Source organism: Triticum aestivum, chromosome 7D (genome assembly GCF_018294505.1).
Source record: "Triticum aestivum cultivar Chinese Spring chromosome 7D, IWGSC CS RefSeq v2.1, whole genome shotgun sequence".
NCBI lineage: Eukaryota > Viridiplantae > Streptophyta > Magnoliopsida > Poales > Poaceae > Triticum > Triticum aestivum.
In genome coordinates this window covers 402,507,104-402,522,119 of record NC_057814.1, presented here as the reverse complement: position 1 = coordinate 402,522,119, position 15,016 = coordinate 402,507,104, and positions in this window count along the sequence as shown.

Here is a 15,016-nt window from a genome sequence, read left to right as displayed (position 1 = left end):
GGCACCCGCATGCAGGGCGTGCCGGCCCAGAGCGGCGCCTTCATCTCGATGCGGAGGCCGGCGGCTGACAACCCCTTCCCCGTCATCACGTTAATCCAGTCGGTGAAGCGCTGGCAGAAGTCATATTTCTACGTGAAGAACGTCGCCCCACGAAGCGACTATGTCAACTTGCCGGTTACGTAGCCGGCCCGCCGGCTGGGAGGCGGCCCCACTGGTCCTATCGGGCCACGACGCTGACGCCGGCTGGAGCCGCGGCCGTCGCCCGACTGCGGGTGATGAGCCAGTCGAAGGGCCTGACTGGGTCCGACTTGCTGGCCGCCTTCGTTGCGCGCCGGGTGCTTCCGCTTCAGAGCCGCCCTCACCTGATCTGTCAGATGAGCGGCCAGCTCGATCCGAGTCGGATGTGCACCAAGGACATGCCGCACGACGAGGTGGCCCACATGGTGAATTACCTTGCGAACTGCAAGCTCTCCGCAGAGTGGCGGTTTGGCAAGGAGCCATATTGCCATGCACATCCTCTGCCCATGGTATGTTTTCTTTTTCCTTTTCTTTTCTTAGTTTTGTTGCCGAATTCCTTCTGGCCGTCTCGGACCAGTCGACACGCCTTGGCAGAGCCTTCTCCTTCGACCAGCAGCCGGGTCGGAGGCGGAGCGCCGATTCCTCCCCGGCCGGGCGGAGCATGATCTGGAGGACCACCACTTGGGGGCGGCCGCCAAGGAGGACAATACTGAGGCGGGTGGCGGCGAAGCTGGCGGCTCCGGGCTTGGAGCCAGTTTCGATGACTGGCCGGACGACGACGAGGCGGAAGTCGTCCCACGCCGCCAGCCGGCGTCTGGCCACGGTGCGGGTTCCTCCGCCGCGCCGCCTGCTCGGGGCGGCGGGCAGAAGCGCCGTGCCACGTCGGGCTTGTTCGGGAGCCGGCCGAAGAAGCCCAGGGGTGGGGCGGCGGCGACCAGGCGGGATGAGGCGGCCGCGAAGGCGGACCGCTTCCGCAAGGTGGTGAAGCAGCCGCAGATGGTGTCGGCGTAAGTGTATATTCCTTTGTACATTCTTTCTTCTTTTCTCGGTGATTTCTGAATCCTTGCCCTTTTCTCAAAAAAAATCAGGGCTCCGCTTTCGCTCGATCGGGTTGCTGCCGCCTCCGTCGTTGGATCGCCGGGAGGATCCGGGAGCACCCGCCGCGTGGACCCCCGTGCCGAGCTTCAGGCGGCCACGGAGCGAAACGCGCGGGAGGAGCGGGAGGCGGAGGAGTTGAGGGTGGCCGCCGCCAAGGCGGCACAGGAGGAGGAGGAGGAGGCGAAGGCGCGCGCCGACGCAGCGGCTAAGGCCCAAGCGGAGGCTGCGACCGCGGCAACAGCGGAGGGGGCCTTGCTCGTCACCCCTCTGCACGTCGCGGCGCCTGAGGCCCTAGAGCCCCCGCCAGAGGAAGCCGGCGGCGACCAGCCGGGATTGGAGAGGGAGGACGACGTCGTCGTCCCGGAGAGGGAGGCGGCACCGGCCCCGCCGACTGGGGCGGCTCAAGGCGGCCGGCCTAACGTGCCGCCTGCGCAATCGGCTGGGGGCGAGCCGGCTGCGAGGACGGACCTGGTGGTCCGGTCGCCATCGCGCCAGCGCGCGGGGAAGGCCGCGTCGGACCCGTAGAAAGCCGCGGGCCTCAGTTCGTCGGCCCAAGACGTGGAGGCGGCCAGCGCCAGCTCGGGGTGGACGCCGGGTGGAGGGACGGGTGTGGTGAACGTGGCAGCGCAGGACGTCCAGAACCGGCTTCAGTCCCAGGCTGCGGTGCTGAGGAAATACAATGACGAGTTCCTTGCGACGCGGGCGGCTATTCGGGTTAGTCTTCCTATTTTTGCTTTTGTTATCTTGGTTTCTTCCGTGGGGGCGCGTCAGCGCACCCACTGGGTGTAGTCCCCGAGTTCGGAGTCGGCTGCTGAGCAGGCGACTTGGAACTTCTTAGCGGGCTTTGTTTTGCTATCTTGTTCTCATTCGCTCCTCTGCTTGTCTTGCAGGACTACCACAACCTCCGCGCGGCTGCCTTCAACTCCCAGGCTCGGGAGCTGGCCCAGAAGAATGCTGATCTATCTGAGAGCCGGGGTAAGTGCTTCGTCTTTTATCTCACGTGGGGGCGCGTCAGCGCACCCATTGGGTGTAGTCCCCGAGATTCGGGCCGACTGCTGAGCAGTCGGGTCGGATCTTCCTTGACGACTTCTTCCTTATTGCTTCTTTCTTTTCTGCCATCCCTGCAGCGGCCAACGCCAGTCTGAGGGAGCAGCTGGGCGGGGCTCAGGCCGCCCTCCGTGCTAAGGAGGCCGAGTTTGACGCCTTGGGACGGGAGTGTGACCGCCTGGCCAAGAGGTTGGCCGACCAGGAGAAGAGCCACAAGGCGGCCCTGAAGGCGGTGCAGGACAGCGAGGCCGCCCTTCAAGCCGAGTATGAGACAGAGGCGGCCAGCTGGGCCGAAGCGAAGCAGACGCTGATCAACGGCTATGGCCAGATCGAAGACTTGGTTGACGGTAGGCCGCCTTCTTCTTCGTCCTTGCTTGCTGCTTGCCGTTTGGCTCATGTTCTGACTTGGTGTTTTTTCTCTTTTTTCTCTTTCTTTCTTGCTCAGAGTACTTCCCTGGCTACTCTACCGCCGCCAACCAGGTCGTCGAGGCCCACCGCGAGGCACGAAGGCAGGCTGGCGCCGAGATCGCGCCGAACGCTCGCCGGTCGCTGGAGGAGCAGCTCTTGGCGATTCAGGCCCGCCTCCAGCCGGCTCATCGCATGCTCCGCCGGCTTCAGCGTGTTGGGGTGCAGGTGTTGGCCGCTCTCTGGCCTGGTGAGGTGATTCCCCGCACCCCAGTCGGACTGCCGACTGGCTGGAGGTGGCGGTCGGCCGCTTCGAGGCCTGGAAGGCTTCTGCGGCTCGGTCCGGCCCTAGGCGGGCGCTGGAGTTCGCCAAGGCCTGGTATCCCGAGCTGAGTCTGGACCAGCTGGCCACCTGGCGGCAGGAGGCCGACACGGAGCTGGAGCCGGCGCGGCCGGCTATCATCCAGCGGGCTTCAACGATTGCCGACTACACCGACACCAGCGCCTTCACTCCTGAGGTGGATGACAACGGCGTTGCCCAGCCGGAGGAGTGGTTCGGGCTGAACCCGGCAGACGGCGAGGACTCGGCGGAGGAGATCGACTCCAGCGACGAGGGCGAGGAGGAGGAGGAGGGTGAAGACGCCGCGCCAGATGCTGGAGCGGCCGGTCAACCTCAACTTGACCGTGCCTCCAGCAACAAGGCACGCGCGGGTGCACCGCCTGCAGCCAGCGATGATAAAGCCGAGACCCGCCAGCCGGCCACTCCTCCAGTCGGTGGCACCGTCTCCACCGACCAGCTCGGCTCCCCTGCTGCGCCCTTAGTCTAATCTGCTGCCTCTACTTTCCTGTTTCACCATTCTTGGAACAGTATTTTGTTAAGTTTGCACAATTCCACCCACTGGGGGTGTATTCGAACTATATTGACTGCCGGCCTGTTGGGGGCCTTATGTGTAAATATAATTATGCATGCGTTTTGCTTTCCCTTGTTCTTTGCTTTTCATCCTTCGGCTGTTTCCTTTGCCGCCCTCCCTTGGTTGCCGCCTTCCCAGCCAGATAGCTGCTCTGCAATCTGTGGCTGGGGAAGTACTTGGGAGGGCAAGTACTCTAGCTTTGTTGGATTATAGCGAAGTGATTGGGAGGCCGGCCAGCCAGCTGTTTTGACAGCCGGTAGGCGTGGTTGGAGGCCGTCTTTGCGTTATATAAGTTCGTTGGTCCTTAGCCGTTTTTTGTGTGGGCATCCTTTCTGCCTTTGGCTCTTGCCAGTCGGGCAGTCGGTTCTTCGAACTGCGACTTTCGGCAAGAGATCGCTCGGGTGCCGGCACACTACTTGTGTGACTTCAGGTAGAACTTTTAATATAACTTAAGGCGGCCAGTCCCCGGGCCGACTAGTCGAACCCGGTGCCGGACAAAAAACCAAATGTAATAATACATTCATGAGTATGACACTCGTCATTCATAGCTAAAGGAGGGCAGTTCCCGAGTGTGCCTCGGGGGGACCCGTTTGTCTCATATTTAAAAAAGAACGGTAGCATGATACATACTGCTTTCAACTGTAAAATCTTCTCAGGAGGTTTGCGTTCCATGGTCGCTCCGACTCCTTGCCGGAATCATCCCTCTTGCGTGCTCTTGGTTTTTGTGCGTCGATCAAGTAGTAGGAGCCGTTGCCTAGTGCCTTGCTGATGACGAAAGGGCCTTCCCAAGGGGCCGAGAGCTTGTGCTGGCCGGCTATTCGCTGGATCAGCCGAAGCATAAGGTCGCCCTCTTGGAAGGATCTTGGCTTGACCTTCCGGCTGTGGTAACGGCGCAAACCCTGCTGGTAAATGGCGGACCGGCTGAGTGCTAACAGCCGGCCTTCTTCCAGCAGGTCGACGTCGTCTTCTCGCGCGTCCTTGGCCTCCGCTTCCGTGTACATGGTGACCCGAGGCGAGTCGAACTCGATGTCAGTTGGGATGACGGCCTCGGCACCATATACAAGAAAGAACGGAGTGAAGCCGGATGACTTGTTTGGGGTAGTACACAGACTCCAGAGGACAGCCGGCAGCTCATCGAGCCAGCAGCCGGCCGAGCGCTCCAGTGGTACGACCAGGCGGGGCTTGATGCCGGAGAGGATGAGGCCGTTTGCTCGCTCGACCTGGCCGTTTGACTGCGGGTGGGCAACGGACGCTAAGTCCAGTCGAATGCCTTGTGTCGCGCAGAAACGTGCCAGTGCTCCTTTGGCAAAGTTTGTGCCATTGTCAGTGATGATGCTGTGTGGCACGCCGTACCGAGTTGTGATGTCGGCAATAAATGTACGGCCGTCGGCCCGTTCAGCTTCTTGATTGGCTTCGCTTCGATCCACTTGGTAAACTTGTCCACGGCGACAAGCAGATGTGTCAAGCCGCCGCGGGCTGTCTTGAATGGGCCCACCATGTCCAGCCCCCAGACGGCAAAGGGCCAGGTGAGTGGGATGGTCTTGAGTGCGGAAGCCGACAGGTGTTGTTTGGAACTGAAGACTTGGCATCCTTTGCAGCTTTTGACTATTTCTTTGGCATCTTCCAAGGCAGTCGGCCAGAAGAAACCGTGGCGGAAGGCTTTGGCCACAAGTGATCTTGAGGCCGCGTGGTGGCCGCATTCGCCTTGGTGGATATCCTTGAGGATTGCTACACCCTTTTCTGGCTCGACGCAACGCTGGAAGACCCTAGTGACGCTACGCTTGACAAGTTCTCTGTTTATTATTGCATATGCTCCGGCTCGGCGTTGCACTAGTCTTGCCGAGATCTCGTCAGTCGGCAGCTCTCTGTTGACTAGGAAGTTGAGGATGGGCTGGGCCCATGATGGAGCTGTGACTTCTTCTACTGTCAGTACGGCCACTGTGACCCGGGCGGGTGGGTTGGGTGGTGGAGAGTTGGAGTCGACCACCGCTTCTTGTGCCGCTGCAGTCCCCGAGCCGACTGCTGCAGTCCCCGGACCGGGTTCTGAAGTCCCCGAGCCGGGTGCGACTACGGTAGTCCCCGGGCTGCTTGTCGAAGTCCCCGAGCCGCCTGCTGGGTTCCTCCAGTCGGATCCGGCTGCATCGGGGGTGGGTGGTACGAAGATAGAGTCCGACTCTGGAGACGGCTTGATAGATGGTTTGAGGAGGCGCTGGAGAGAGACACCGGTTGGTATAGCCTGTCGGGTGGAGCCGATCCGTGCCAGGGCGTCTGCTGGGTCGTTGTCGGCCCGTGGTATGTGAAGGAACTCGCACCCTTCGAAGTACCCACTGATCTGCTGGACGAGGAATCGATAGCTCGCCATGTTTGCATCCTTGGCGTCCTAGTCGCCAGATGACTGCTGGACCACCAAGTCCGCGTCGCCATAACACAGGATCCGGCGTATGCCGAGCTCTTTGGCTAGCCGGAGCCCGTGTATGAGCGCCTCGTATTCAGCCACGCTGTTGGAGGCGGCAAAGTGGATTTGCAGCGTGTATCTGAGCTTGTCGCCTTTGGGAGAGGTGAGGACGATGCCGGCTCCCAAGCCGGTGCGCATCTTGGACCCATCGAAGTGCATCCACCAATGAGTAGAGTCGGGAGCCGGCGGTAGGTACTGGGTCTCGGCCCAGTCGACGAGGAAGTCGGCCAATGCTTGGGACTTGATGGCGGTGCGGGGCTGGTAGAAGATTGTGTAAGGTGCAAGCGTAATGGCCCATTTAGCCACCCAGCCGGATGCATCCCGGCTGCCTATGATCTCGGCAAGCGAGGCGGTGCATACGACCGTGATGGGATGCTCTTGAAAGTAGGGCTTCAGCTTCTTGGCAGCGAAGTATACTCCATAGCACATCTTTTGGTAGTGTGGGTAGTTTTGCTTTGAGCTGGACAGTACTTCGCTTAGATAATATACCGGCCTCTGGACTAGCTGGGCTCGGCCTTCTTCTGGGCGCTGGACCACGATGACTGCACTGATCACTCGGCTAGTTGCGGCAATGTAGAGGAGCATGGGCTCCTTCTCAGTCGGCGCCGCCAGGACAGGTGGAGTGGTCAGCATCTTCTTCAGCTCATGGAAGGCTTGGTTTGCTTGGTCATTCCACTCGAAATGAGTGGATTTCTTCATGAGTCGGTACAGGGGGAGAGCCTTCTCTCCTAGCCGGCTGATAAAGCGGTTTAGGGAGGCCAGGCACCTGGTGAACTTCTGCACGTCTCACAACTTGGTGGGAATCTCCATTCTCTCAATGGCCTTGATCTTCACAGGGTTGCACTCGATGCCGCGTTCGGAGACCAGAAAGCCTAGAAGCTGGCCGGCTGGTACTCCGAACACGCATTTCTCGGGGTTGAGCTTGATCTAAAATCGGCGCAAGTTGGCAAATGTTTTTTTGAGGTCTCCTAGCAGGGTGCCGCGCTTCTCTGTCTTCACCACAGTATCGTCTATGTAGACGTGGGCATTTCTGCCGAGTTGCTTGAGGAGGCATTTCTGCATGCAACGCTGAAAAGTGGCACCGGCATTCCTCAAGCCGAATGTCATAGTCAGGTAACAGAAAGCTCCGAATGGTGTGATGAAGGCGGTCTTCAGGTGGTCTTCTGGGTCCAACTTAATCTGGTGGTACCCTGAGTAGGCATCCAAGAAACTCAACAGCTCGCATCCGGCTGTGGAGTCTATCACTTGATCAATCCGTGGCAGAGCAAACGGATCTTTGGGGCAGGCCTTGTTGAGGCTAGTGTAGTCTATACACATACGCCATTTGTTGTTTTTCTTCAACACCAAGACTGGGTTGGCAAGCCACTCTGAGAAAAACACTTCCATAATAAAGCCGGCGGCAAGGAGCCGGGCTATCTCTTCTCCTATGATTCTTCTCTTCTCTTCTGACAGTTGGCGGAGAGGCTGCTTGACCGGCTTCGCGTCGGCTCGGACATGTAGCTTGTGCTCAGCGAAATCCTTCGGAACACCCGGCATGTCCTTTGGGGACCATGCAAAGATATCTCGATTCTCACGGAGGAAGTCGATGAGCTCGCCTTCCTATTTACTGCCCAGGTTTGCACGAATGACTGCGAACCTCTCCGGGTTCTCCAGGTCCAGAGGTATCTTCTTCGTCTCCTTGGCCGGCTGGAAGGAGCCCTGCACATCATATTCCTTGGGGTTGGGGGACAAGGCCGGCTGCTTGCCGGCCATGGCCACGACTCGCTCCAGCATCTTCTTCTCTTCCGCCACTACGAGGGACTCGGCCAGCCGGCTGCTGGCTGCAGCGCACTCGATGGACTTCTTGTAGTCGCTGGCTACAGTGATGATCCCCTTCGAGCTTGGCATCTTCATCTTCAGGTAGGCGTAGTGAGGCACAGCCATGAACTTGGCCAGAGCAGGTCGGCCAAGCAAGGCATGGTAAGGGCTTTCCAGATCCACTACCTCGAACCAGATTGCTTCTCGGCGAAAGTGATCCTTGTCTCCGAAGAGGACATCCATCTTGATCTTGCCGATCGGGGAACAGGATAGGCCGGGTACGATGCCATGGAAAATGGTCCGGCTTGGCATGAGCTGCTTCGCCTTGAGGTTCAACTTCTCCATGGTGTCGCGGTACAGTATGTTGATACCGCTTCCGCCATCAATCAGGACGCGGGAGAATCGGGCAGCCCGCCTTTCTGTTGCGAGGGTGACATCCAACACCAATGCGTAGGAGCCAGGGGACGGCATCACCTCTGGGTGATCGGCCCGGCTCTAGTTGATAGGCCTTTCGGACCAATGCGTGAACTCGGGGTTGCTGGAGGCGACTGCGTTGACCTCTTGGTGCTGTCGGCGCCGGTTGCGCTTGTCTTCAACCTGGCTTGTGAAGACGACGTAGGCGGCGTGCTCATCAGGGAACTCATCTTGAATGGCTCCGACTGCTGGGGGGCTGGAGGCGGCGGGCCAGGAGGCGGAGGCGGCACCAGCCCCTCGCCCTGGAGATCCGGGTGAGCCAGTGGCACTTTCGGGTCGTGTGGTTGGACGGCTTCGCGCCGTTGTGGAACTTGCAGGGGGCATCGAGAGTCTGCTCGTAGGAGAAGGCCGGCTGCCAAGCCGGCCTGCCGCACTTCTTCTTGGGAGCGGGCCGCTCTTCGGGCTGCTCGTCTTCGACTGTGTCCACCTGCCGACTGGTGGTAGGCAGCACAGGGGCCTTGCGCTTGTGGTCGTTCTGGTAGGGGCGCCGATTGGAGTCGCCAGCCGGCGTCTTAGGAGCCGGAGCGAGCACCTTCCCGGAGGCGTCTACTCGGAGCTCGGTCTTCATCGAGGAGTCGGCTATGGCGTACTTGTCTGCAATGACCAGCAGCTCGTCGCAGAGGAGTCGGTGCTTGAGGAGGGTGCCCTCTCGGCACCCAGCGGTGAAGTATTCGATGGCCTGCACCTCGTGCACCCCCTCGCAGGAGTTGCGGAGCTCGGCCCACCGCGTGAGGTAGTCGCGGGTCGATTCGCTGGGCCCTTGGACGCATAAGGAGAGCTGGCGGGGCTTGGGTGGCCGCTTGTACGTGCTGGTGAAGTTGCGGACGAAGACTTCCGTGAAGTCCAGCCAGCTGTTGACGCTGTAGGGCTTGAGGATGTTGAGCCAGGTGCGCGCCATGCCTTGCAGCATGAGGGGTACGTACTTCACGGCTACGTGCCTATTGCCGTTTGCAATGCTGACGGCGGTAGAGTAGTCGATGAGCCAATCTTCCGGCTTCACAGAGCGTTGTACTTGGGCGTGTCTCTGGGGAGCGAGAACCCTCTGGGGAAGGGTTCTTCACGGATGCGGGGGCCAAAGCATGGCGGGCCGACATCATCTTCTTCTTCTAGCGCCAGGGATCGAGCTAGGCGGTCGATCCGGTGGCGGGCGTCGTTCTCGCCGACTCCTTCGTGGTGGCCTAGTCGGCCACCGAGAGTCGGATGCGTGGCAGGCGGCGGGGTGGGACGTCTCTCCCTGCGAGGCGGGGGTGGAGGCGGATTGCCTTGGTGCTCCACTGCTCGAGGGCGTCCGTCCGCGTCGCGCTCGATGGTGATTCGAGTCCGGCTGCGGCTAGCAGCCGGCTCCTTGTCTTTCCTTGCGCGGGCGGCGCTCGCAGTCGGCGACCGGGAGGCCGCAGCGTGCTCTCGGCGTGGGGGAGGACTCTCAGCGTGGGCGCCGGCTTCATGCCGCTCTGTGGCCGCGTCGATTAGCTGCTGGATGCGCCTTGTCATGTAGGGGAGCTTATCAGCCCCCAGCCCATTCAGCTCTTCTGCGGCCGCCTGAGCGGCTCGCAGATTCTCGAGCGGCGTGGCGTAGATGGGGCGGTCTGCCCCCAGCATGCTGGCGATGGCCGCGCCGTGCTCTTTGACGAGGCCGGCCCGGCTCGGCCCGCCATGAGGCGGCGTACCAAAAGCGGCGCGGTCGACTTCGCGCTGGTGGGCCTCGGTGAGGCGTCTCATGGAGGCTATCTTCTGGCCCTCCGCAATGAGGGCGAGGCGGCGTGGCTCTAGGGTCTCGGCGTCGGCATCGGCCGGGATGGGGACGGACAAGTCATGCATCGCCGTTTGTAGGGCGTCGTGGGCGTTCTCGCTCGAGTCGGCGACGTGACTGATGACCAGCACCTCAGTGACAGCGCTGCTGCCGCTGTCGGCTCGAGGGAGAGGGTCGTCGAAGACTACTACATCGGAGGGGTAGGCATCGAGCGATGCCGTGTCGGAGTCGACAAGCATCGGGTCGGTGGAGCCGACCAACTCCAAGTCCACAGCAAGCTCGCTGGAGACGTGAAGCTGGTCGAGGAGGCTGACGAGGCGGCTCTTGGGGTAGTCCGTGCTCGCGTCGGACGCGGGCTCGTCGGAGATGCGAGTCGCGCCAAGAAGATCGGCAAGGCAGCTCGCTGCGCAGGCGTCGTCAACGCCTTGCAGCGCGTTGGGGCAAGCGCCATCGGGCGCAGCAGGCTGGCTGGGCTCGCGGGGGAGGAACAGGGTTCCCGTCCAGAACAGGTCTCCGGACGACGGTGCACCTGGCCCCACGGTGGGCGCCAAATGTCGGGTGGTAGGTGCGACATATGCCAACGGGCGGCTTATCATTGTGGGAGCCAGTAAAACATCGCCGGTGCCTGGAAACGGGATGAGGCGAAGACATGCACGCCGGCGGATCTTACCCAGGTTCGGGGCTCTCCGTGGAGAGAACACCCCTAGTCCTGCACTGCGGGGTCTCCGCATGATCACTAGATCAATACAAGTAGCTACAAGTGCTCCTTGAGCTGTTTGGCTAGAGGAAGAAGAAGGGCAAGGCTAGCTCTCCTTTTCTCTCTATGTGGTGTGTGGAATTCTATGAGATCAACCCTTTGCATGGCTGTCCTGGGGGGTTTATATAGGCCTACCCCCCAGGGGTACAATGGTAATCCGGCTGGGCGCGGGTCCCAGCGTCAGTGTCTATGCTCGCCGGCTTCTCCGCCAGTCATTGGGGCCCGCCGACTGGTGGGTCCCGCGGGCTGCCGGCCTCTTGGCCGGCAGCCGGCCCCACTGCTTGGGGGCTTTGTCGGTGGCTGGTTACTGTTGCCTCGCCTTTGATGACGAGGGCTTTGTCTAGGTAAGCGTGGCTACAGTGTCACCGTCTTGCGAGCTCTCACTGTAGCCTTACCTCGTCTTGTCTCCTTAATGGAGCGCATGCTTCGAGGGAGGGAGGTAGCCGGCTATCGGGAGCCGGCCACATCCCTGGCCGACTAGAGGAGGCCAGGCCGTCTTCAGATGTCTCTCTGGCAAAGGGGCCCGCCGCCCACGGGCCGTACTGGCACCTGTCGTGGGTGACATCGGGGCCAACATGGCTACAGTGCCGCGCCGGACGGGGGATGGCTGGCCCGTACGGCGCCCTGTGGCCATGCCCGTTCCGGGATTCGGGGGTAGTGGGTTGTACCGCTGCCACGCCCCATCCTATCGCTGTTACGTGGGTACAGTCTTAGTAGGTGCAGTCTTGGCCGACTTTCTTCATGGCCGGCTTCTGGGAGTCGGCTTTCTTCATGGCCGGCTTCTGGGAGTCGGTCCTCTTGGGGCTGGCTCCCTGGAGTCGGCTATCTCGTATCTTTCTTGGGGGAGGTTTCTGAGGCTGGGTCGCCTTCTTGGAGTCGGCCCTGGGGATAGCCGGCCGAGGGAAGGCGGCCCTATGCTTTGTATGCTTGAAGGCCTGAACAGCCTGATAATTTTTCAAAGAGCCAGGGGGAGTCGGTTAGGCTACCCGTGGCCATTTACTCCGACAAGCGGCCAAGCAGCGCAGCCGCCCGTCGCCTCTCGGCCTTCTTCAGCGGCAGCAACCGAGCAAGGCCTCCCTCGCTCGCATATCGGCCTTCTTCCGCGGCAGCAGCTCAGTAGCGTCGCCGCCGAACTCCTCCGGGGCTTCAATTACCTGTACTTCATCAGATGTGGATTGGTGCTGCCTCGACATCAAACCAATTCGAGCAAGGAGGACTGTGCGCAAGGTTCCTTTATCCACGGTAGCTTCTTGGATTAAGTCCGCAACGACCTTCAAAGAAAATCCCCCGTCTCCGTTCACCTTGAGCAACGTCCAAACCGCTCATGAACTTCTGAAGGGCAAGTGGACTGCACGGGTGAACGCAAAAGTTGTGCAGACGGACGAGAAGGAAACTTCCTCCTGCAAACGCAAGAAATCACTGCAACACGAGGTAAGCAGTACACTTCCTCAACCATCTCAGCTTAGTTATTCCAGACAAAGCAGTACACGCAGTCCAGTACGCCTCCAAAAACAATGCAGTGCGGTTGCTTCGGTTCGTCGTGGGAAAAAATGCAGTGCACTTTCTCGGTTATGCAGTACGCTTGCTCGGCTATGCAGTACGCTTGTATAGGCTCATTACGGACAACGATGTAGTGCAGTTGCTTCAGTTCACCTTACGGGGTGATGCAGTCAGCGTGCATTAGTTCGCAGTACCCTTTCAAACACATTGCAGTTCGCATGATTCAGTTCATTTAACCTGACAATGCAGCTCGATCATTTTGTGAAGGAAATGACGTCCAGCTGATACAAAATGCCACGCATAATTGACAACACTGAGAACAATAACTTTCACAAGAGTAAAGCTTCTTCTGAAAGAGATACTGGCTGGGTTACCCCTGAGATTCCTCAAGGATTCTTCACAACAACAAACAAGGTGGAATACTCTCCGAAAGAGGATTTTTTCCAGGAAGAAGAGGTAGTAGAAGATGACGATGACGTCACCTTCGTGTGGGAGGGCACTCACCGACGGGATGATGAAGATGAGCCAATAATAGTTCTCAACCCAGAGTATAAGCACGAGTTCACTACATTTGGACAGCATGTCCGAACAGACAATGATGATGCAGTTGAACATGATGTTGCAGCAGATGATGATTATGGCTATGATGATGTTCCGTCGCTCCAAAATTTTCAAACCAATCCACCGAGACATCGTCACAACACTGGATTACCACCACGTCCACCTGCTGCACCCCAAAACAGAGCTCCAAGTAGACCTGCTGCATCAACTTCGACGCTGCGACCACCAAGGGTGCCTCGGTCAAAAGTCAACGGCAGGTACAAATCCTCCTCACTATTGCCGCCGTGAGATCCTCAACTACATAGATCTGCTATAACCCCGCCATGTCCAATACAACCCGGCGAGCTGCAAACACCATCGAGTGAATGACTCTACACACATGTAAGTTTATGTTTCTGAATAATAATAATATTTGCAGTCCATTCAGATAACATTGCAGTGCACACTGATATTTCTTGTGTGGTTTGACCTAACATCTAATACAGTCGATTCTTCTGAAAACTTAGGAACATTGCAATGCTTTATTAAACTCGTATGCACTCCTCGTATTTAAAAACAGAACAGAAAAATTTATCTCATAGAGCATTGCACTTAATGCAGGATAAAAACATGCCGCTGAACCTCATACTTGCCGCTAGAATGAAGTTCACCACGTACGACAAGGCATGGGACTTTTACAACAATTATGCAAGATGTGCAGGGTTTGGCATACGCAAGAGGGCAAAACACAGGACAAATGCCCACATTGTCTGCTCAAGAGAAGGGACGCACAAGCAGACTGTGTCAGGTTGTAACCGGAAACGTCAGAAGACATAAAAAAGGATTGATTGCAAGGCAAAAATTAGAGTCAAAAAGAGGAAGGATGGCAAATTTGTGATAGAAATGGTTAAACTCAACCACAATCACAAGATGCTGGAAAGCCCCGGGATGCTTTTGCACATGCGATTGCACAAAAGAGACGATCCTTTGATTGACCAGTTAGTGAAAGACATGCAACTGGACAACCACACACACGCTCAGATGATGTCAACGCTGTCGCGTATGTCCGGTGGTCAGCAGTACATGGGACATACTAGCCGCAACTGGGTAAACAAGTAAGCACGTCACAGAGCATATCACTTGAACATTCTGTCGGTAATTATTTCCTGTTTGATGAGATGAGTTCGCATTGCATTTGAAATGCAGGAAACATAAGTTTGCCAGAGGAGAGTCCCAAGATGACATCAAGAAACTTCTGGATTTCTTCGAGAAGATGCAGAAGATAAACCCAGAGTTCTTCTATGATTATGACGTTGCTGCAGATAACCGTGTAAGAAACGTCTTTTGGGCCAACGCAAGTTGCAAAGGATCGTATGAAGATTTTGGAGACTGCGTTACATTTGACACGACATATAAAACTAACAAATTCCACATGTCGCTGGGAGTCTTCGTGGGAGTGAACCATCATCCACAGAGCACCATATTTGCTGTTGCCCTCGTGCGAGATGAAACAATACCATCGTTCAAGTGGGTTTTCAAAACATTTCTGAGGTGTATGAACAACAAGCCGCCAATCTGCATGCTCACAGGTACAAAAAAAACAACACCTGTATACTTACGTTTGTTTGCTACACTTATATTTCTTCCATCTATCTTACACACACACACACAAACAACTTAATAAAAAACACTATCTGTGCCATATCAGACCAGTGTTCTTCGATGAAGGCAGCATTAAAAACTATCCTCCCAGATACACTACATAAGTTGTGCGGTGGCATATCATGAAGAAGTACAAAGACCACCTCGCCTTGCTGTATAAGGCGCACGAGAAACTCAAGGATGACCTCAATGCGGTGCTGAACCACCCACTAATGTCGTCAGAATTTGAACGAGCATGGAAGGACCTCATTCAGAAATACAACTTGCAAAACGATGAAGTGATGAATTCGCTGTGGGATGACAGGCACGAGTGGATCTCGGCTTACTACAAGGAAATTTTCTGTGCTCGGATGACTTCCACGCAGAGAACCGAGAGCATGAACCGCATACTGAAGAAAAACTTCGTCAAAGAGAAGCATGATCTCCATATGTTTGCTCAGCAGGTGGACAAGTGCATTCAGACCAGGAAGGCCGTCAAGCATGCAGAGATAGTAGCAAATGAGGTAAATAAAATGTCCATCAAAAACTGCTAAAATATAACTACAAAAACAAAGAAAATTTTCATTTCTCTGGTTTGTAACAGTGCATTTTTGATCATGCAG